The sequence below is a fragment of the Cervus elaphus genome, chromosome 7 (genome assembly GCF_910594005.1).
Source record: "Cervus elaphus chromosome 7, mCerEla1.1, whole genome shotgun sequence".
Classification (NCBI taxonomy): Eukaryota; Metazoa; Chordata; class Mammalia; order Artiodactyla; family Cervidae; genus Cervus; species Cervus elaphus.
In genome coordinates, this window is record NC_057821.1 from 22,869,270 (window position 1) to 22,876,394 (window position 7,125).

Consider the following 7,125-nt stretch of genomic DNA (forward strand, 5'->3'; position numbering starts at 1 on the left):
TCACACCGAGCAAATATCACCTACTGTGTACGTAGACATTCCGTTGCCTCTGGTTGAATGGCTGGGGTGAGGGGAGGCTGGGAGGGAGGGAAGAAGAAGGAAGGATGGAGGGACCAGAGTGAGGGCAGAGATTGCCTGACAGTTCATCTCAGCACTTCTGTGATTTCCAACAGCATTCTGATGTTCTTTCTCTCTCCCCTCATCCCCCTTCTTAAACCCTTACCTTTGGAATATAGTAGTTTTTAAATATAGTATTTGTGGTGGTTGCTCGGGGGAAGCCTCGTGCGGACAGGATATCAGCAAATCTCTGTACTTCGTGAATGACAGCGTCTGTGTATGGCATTTGAGTTCCGTGTGCCCTTCGAGGCTGGGTGGACCGCGTGACTTTGGCAATCTCATCATGGACCTTTTCTGGATAAAAGAGAGAATGGTTAGAGTCCGTGGTGGGAGCGGGTGTTGAAACAGTCTCTCCACTTTCTTTAAATATGAAAGTCAAACCCAAGTACTCTGAGTTCTGAATCATCTTTACCCCACATTGCTCCCACCCCCAGCCCTCTATTCCTAGTATCCTCTGGGGACCCTTCAGATCATCTCAGGATGTTTAGAGAGCAAATCTGCTTTCTTATATCACAAGGAGACTAAAGGTACAAACTCTCCTCAAGGGTACCAGTTAAAGGTATGGCTCTAGAATTCTGCATTGTCCAGTCCAACGGATTTCTGCTTCCTCTACTTCAGGCAATGCCTTGAATCTTAGGAGGCTTACTCTGGATCTCAGGATATTGTGACATAAACAGAATCCTCCAGCACAGGGTGGAAACCATGCTCTCTGTACCTGTTGCAAACAGATTATTAACAAATACCACCAAAGTATCATCATTGAAATAATCAGTAGATGTAACTTTCTTCTGAAAGAGGAAAAGGAATAATTAATGATGAAATAATTTTATCTGGGTAATCATCACAAGCTCATGTGAATTTAAAGAATAAAGCCTTGCATTCTTCCCTCAATTGAGTGGAAATTTTTTGAGACTGCTATGCAGAATTTTAGGATAAAGCACATCTCAGATACTAATAAAAAATAATTCTAAAAACTGGGAAAGTCTATTTCTCATTTAGGAAGATTGGGAATAAGTTTTTAATTAAGTGATTAGAATATTCCTGGCACTGTTTCTTTAAAACAAGATTAAGTGATCTCTCGAGTTTGTCAATTGAAACATATTTTTCATGACTGCAAAGAAAAAAGAATATTAATTCCACCAGAAAGCATATCTGAGATCTTCCATATATCTTGTTTTTTTCAGAGAGTGATATGAAAAGAAGTGGAAAATATTTGAGGATGCAAAAATGTAGTAAGTAATGTTTTTTGTAGTGTACAAATCTGTCATCATTAACTTGAGTCCAGTTATCTTTCTTCTCTGAAAGAAGTATTTTTCCTCAAGATGCTATTAACTAAATCACATAATAAATAATATGCTAAAGTGACCCCTGAAGAAAATGTCATTATCTCCTGCTGTCTGACCAAAAAGGCATCAGTTAAGCTTCTTGAATCATTTTTGTCAAGTTTATGATGGTGATGGAGGAAAGTCATCCTTATAAAGGAAAATAATTCATCTTTATTCCTGAGTATAGTCTTATATGTTTTTAGGAGGAACCCCAAAACAGGAAACATACTGAAAAGCTCAGAGAGTAAAAAACAACAAAGTAAATTAAATATACAAATGTAATGCTTGGGATAATGAGAAGGACACCATTATTTCTATAAGTGTTATAGAAATAGCATCTCCTATAGACTTAGATTTTATCTCAATTAACAGTGGCAGACTGGACTAGACAACAGGATTTCATTTATCAGAATTTAGTTAACATATAACAAATATTGCTATGACTTACAATAAATTCTGTGTATCCAAAGTATTTAGCATGTTGCACCTCTGGTCATAGATATATGTACTTAGAGTTTAGGTAAGACATAAAAATGATATTGGCTTTATGGGCAGAGTTATAAATCTAAGTGTTTTGCTTGCAAAATCCCAGATGATTCCAAGTCAAACTATTTTGGTTCAATATAGTATACTAAGGTCTGTCTAGTCAGAGCTAAGCCTTTTCCAGTAGTCATGTACAGATGTGAGAACTGGACCATAAAAAAAGGCTGAGTGCTAAAGAATTGATGCTTTCAAATTATGCTGGAAAAGACTCTTGAGAGTCTCTTGGATTGCAAGGAGATCAAACCAGTCAATCCTAAAGGAAATCAGTCCTGAATATTCATTGGAAGGACTGATGCTAAAGCGGAAGCTCCAATACTTTGGCCACCAGATGTTCTAAGAGCTGACTCATTGGAAAAGACCCTGATGCTCGGAAAGATTGAAGGCAGGAGGAAAAGGGGACAACAGAGGACGAGATGGTTGGATGGCATCACCGACTCAATGGACATGAGTTTGAGCAAATTCTGGAACAGAGAATGGCCGGGAAGCCTGGTGTGCTGCAGTCCATGGGGTCACAAAGAGTCGGACACGACTTAGTGATTGAACAACAACAACACATTTATGACTGTCGTTCCCTTGAAGGATCAGAATAATTCTTTTTAAAATTTGCAACAGGCTGACTGTCCACAGGTCTCAGAGAAATATCACCTAAGTCCAGTATTCCCTAACCCTTAAAAAGTTCACTGTTTGTTAAATTTAGTGTTTATCAGTGTATTCATTTTCTGAGAGACATGCTTTATATATTTGGTCAGATTCACAAAGGGATTCCCAACCCCTGCCAAATGACTTAATAAATAGCAGAGATACAAAGGTCATACTTAAAATTAGTCCTCATTGTTGTCCAACCCAGTGTTCTCTAGCATTTGTGTTTAGAGCAAAGCTGCATTTTTATGTTAAGAGTATAAATTCCAAAGTCAAATAATATGGTTGATTGTCCATGGTATTATTGAAAAGGAGAACTAACTGACAAAGCTCTTCTTTTCATACATTCTAGAAGATAGCAACTTAATCTGTAAGTGTAAAAAATTGGATTGCAGAACTATTGTGCATTGACATGGCTCAGAATAAATATTAAGGTTTTATTTAGTGATAACTGACAGTCCTCTTCTGTTAAAATTCACTTTCCTGAGTGGATTCCTCTGAGTGCTCCTTGCTCATTAATGGCTTATGCACATTCCATGCATAACTAGTAGGACAGATCAAAGATGGTCAAGATGGTAAGAATCTGCTAAAACCATATAATAAACTGTTTACTGGTGTAATTCACCATCCCTACAACATAGAATACTTGATGCAGGATTCTGTGATGCGAGACTTATCAGATCTCTTAACCAAGCAGGTTAATACTCAATGTTTCAGAAAGTGTATATTTTTGAAATGGTGATTCTCTAATAAGTACTTTTTCGTGGTCTCTTGAAAACAGTCAGGGGCACCTTAGAGGAAGTAAAAGTGAATAAGGACACAGGTACGGCAGTTGGAGGACTGACAATGAGTTTCACACTGGATCTGTCAAGGTTAAGAGTCTTAGGAATGGGGTGTCTTGGTGGTCAAACTGTTTTCCAAGCAACACGGACACAATGATGTTAGCCACAGAAGCGTTCATAGTGTTTTGACCTCAAGGGGCTTTCCTGCAAGAGAACTCATTAATCGGATTTGGAAAACAGGTGGCCGATTCTCAAAAGTTTGCTTTACGCCACTTCACTTTCACAAAAGATCTACATTAGTATTTGTTTCGTAAACCAAAAGAAATCCGAAGATGGTTTTTGCTTTTACCAAAAAAAAGCAAAATCCTTAAGTGGGGTTCCTGTTGTTTTGTTGATTTTGGTTTTTGCAGCAAACCCTTGAAAAGGCAGCTGGAACTTGGATTGAGTGGCGCCACCAAGCGTCTTCCCGAGGAACTACACTCAGCATCAAGCCGCCATAGCTTTGAACTGTGTCTATGAGCATCTGTGCTTTATCTCTATATGTTCTGTGCATCCCTTATCAAGATGAATCTCAAGGTATTTGCTTCTTTTTTTTTTTTTTATGCCATTCTGGCTTATGAAAGACTTAGTGGGAACGGTCTACTTTTGGGTGGTAGGAGAAAACTGTATTCACATACAGAGTATTAAACCAATTCCAGACTGATTGGGATAGACTATCAGATGAAGGATTTCATAGAGAAAAGGGATTATTGGTGACCATGGCCTACAAGGAGAGGTGAGACTACACTGGACCTCGAAAAATACCCAGAATTTGGTTAAAAGATTGCCACAAAAAAAAAAAAAAAAAAAGATTGCCACAAGGAAAACTAAAAATGTATGTCAAAGGAAAGCTGCATTTGACTCAAAGAAGTTAGAATGGGCCAGGTGAGGGGCATTTCAGTGTGTGTGCATGTGTGTGTAGGAGAGTTTTAATGCAGATTATATTGGGAAATATTTCGACCTTCTAGGCTGCATTCAATTTTAAAAGTTTAAAATAGGATATCTAGATGGTTAAAATGATCATATTTTAAAGAACTTCATCTAGAGCAATTCCTTGCTTTAGCCTCTTCTGCTACTGGGTTCTATTTTTGTCAGTATCACTGAAAGCTGTTCATAGTATTAAACATGTATCAGCAGATGTGTATTTATTTTCAAGTGAAGTGCATTCTAGTTGCTAAGATTCACTTTTAACATCAGCAGCTACCTTAAATGTAAAGCTGAAGGGGGAATCCTTATAGAGAATGTGTTTTCTTCTTCATATACAAACAGAAGGGCATATGGGCGGCTGTGTATACATAGCCCTGAGAAATTAATGTCTGTTAGGAGCCTAGCACTCGAAAAGAAATAGTGGTTTTTCTGAATGTACTTTCTCCGAACTGCCAAGAGCTTCTGCTAAATGCACAGGGGCTGCTAATTTAGCACCTGGGTCCCCGAGGCTTCTGTTTCTTCTCTGCGTTCACCTAAGGGTCATCTACCTTTGATAATTTCTCTCCATATTCAACTTGGCAACAGTGATGATAATATTCAAATGGACTCATTTTGAATAAGGAATAAGCTCAATTTCTTAAGGAAATGAGAAAACTCGACATGAAAATGAGTTTTTGGTTTGTTTATCCCCTCATATTGATAAAAGTAACCTGAAATTATCTCTACATTGTTTAAAGGGATCAGAAACATACCTGTATCTGATAGACTGTTCCAGATTAAAGACGGCAGAAGACGCAATGACTGAATGCCATGTGTGAGCCATGATTTGTTTACATTAGTGACAAAATCTGAATAAATTCTTCAGATTAGTTAATGATTCCATGTTGATGTTAATTTTGTGATTCTGGAAAATGGGACTTTGGAAATAGAAGGGAATGTCTGCTTATTTTGAGAAAATACATGAAAATATTTAAGAATAAAGGGACAGCATTTCTGCAGAATATCTCAAACAATTCAGAAAAAGAGGGAGAGAAAAAAATAACAAATGTAACAGGATGGCATTAGGGAATTTTGGAGAAGACTAGAAAGATATTGGGAATTATTTGTATATTCTTGGGATTTTTTTTTTTTACAAATCTGAAATTGTGTCAAAATAATTAAAAGTATACCTTTTGTTGACTTCTTTCTCATAATAAATAAAATATGTTTTTTTAATTCTACACACCTTTGTGAGGCTCAAAGTTCCTTATGAGATGCTGCCTTTCCTCTATAACTTGTCTTCTAGAGCCTTCTTGCCCATTCTAAAGTTCTGTAAGGTGGTCAAGATGAATCTTCTTATAGCTTTCCAAGTGTCACCACGAGAGAAGAAAATTCCTTGTAATAAAGAAAATGTTCTTGAGTTATTTCCTCAAAGCTTTTAAAATCTAATTTCTGAGGATAAATAAAAATGAAAAAGAATTAAATTCTCCCTATTGAAAGTAAGGGCAGAAGTTTCTCTTCCTCTTGGAGTATTTACTGTAGAAAACTTTGTAAGTACTTTCACCTCCTTGCTTTGAATTGTATATTCAGCGTTTTGAAAACTACGTAGGTCTTTGGTCAGCTTTATGACCTAGGAATATCTTTCTCAGTGACCCGGGAGCCATTTCTTTGGAACATAAACATCAGTTATCTCTGAAAGGAGAGGCACCTCACTTTGGTGACTGGCAAGACTCCAAGTTGCAAAACTACCTCCTGTGAAAAAGAAATGAGAAATTTACTTTTCCTGTGTATAAAGCCAGCTGATACAGATGGTCATCCCAATTACCTAGTGAATCTAAGATGAACTCTGTGTGATGCTAAAAGCAAGGCAACAGGCCAAAAATGGAGTTGGTTATGCTAAGCCTCAAGTCACCAAATGGTGAGTTAATTATAGTTCAGTTGTCCCATAAGTGGAATCGTAAAACCAGTTAATCAGGAACCACCTGATCCCACTGGTTAGGTCATCTGCCTGATAGGCCCCTACCATCCCCTAAAGGAAAATAACTTTAAAATAAAAACCCTATTTTTTTTGCCCAGAATAATTTCCTTGTTCCTTCTCCCTTCTGACTATAAAAGTCTTTCACTTTGTACAGCTCCTTGGTGTTCCTTCCTTGCTGCTAGAATGGATGCTGGCAGATTCAAGTTGATCTTTGTTCAAATAAACTCAAAATGTTTACCTCAGTTTATCTTTTAACAGTGACAAATGGTAATATGCTTCAGTTTATCTTTTAACAGTGACAAATGGTGCTGTCAAATCCTCTTACTTGAGGACTAGTTCTTTTTTATCTTAATAACATTTTTGTAATGGGTTGTATCTGCTTGGTTATATAAAATGGTGAGATTTCTTTCTGTTTTTGCAATTTCTTAGCAGATTATGTGATGCACACCATGTTCTGGTTTAATGCAGTTCAGTAATAAAATTGTTTTCTTTCTCTATTACCTATGTGGAGAGAAGGATTTCTGGATTTGGAGAAGATTTTTTTTTTAATTCTATTTCTCCAACAAATAAAACAATTATTGAGTATGTACATTATGCTTGCATCATGCTAGATGTGATTAAGAGATTGGTGAACAATAAAAAACAAAGTCTCTCTTGCTGGGGAAATATACAGATTAGGAGACAGAAGACTACCCAAATAAAAAGTCACAACCAAAGGTTGTAAGCAAGCTTCTACATTACTGCTATATATGCATAATCTGTATATAGCATCTATTCCTAGTTTCTAGAGACACAT

The 7,125-nt window shown here is 37.0% G+C and overlaps 1 long non-coding RNA gene across 1 annotated transcript; it reads left to right on the forward strand.

The window, feature by feature from the left end:
* Positions 1–1,297: 1,297 nt before the first annotated feature.
* On the forward strand, positions 1,298–6,693 carry LOC122697175. Its single transcript, XR_006342007.1, has 3 exons — positions 1,298–1,349; positions 3,817–3,982; positions 5,110–6,693. It is a non-coding gene; the product is annotated as an uncharacterized LOC122697175 (long non-coding RNA).
* The last annotated feature ends 432 nt before the right edge of the window (positions 6,694–7,125 follow it).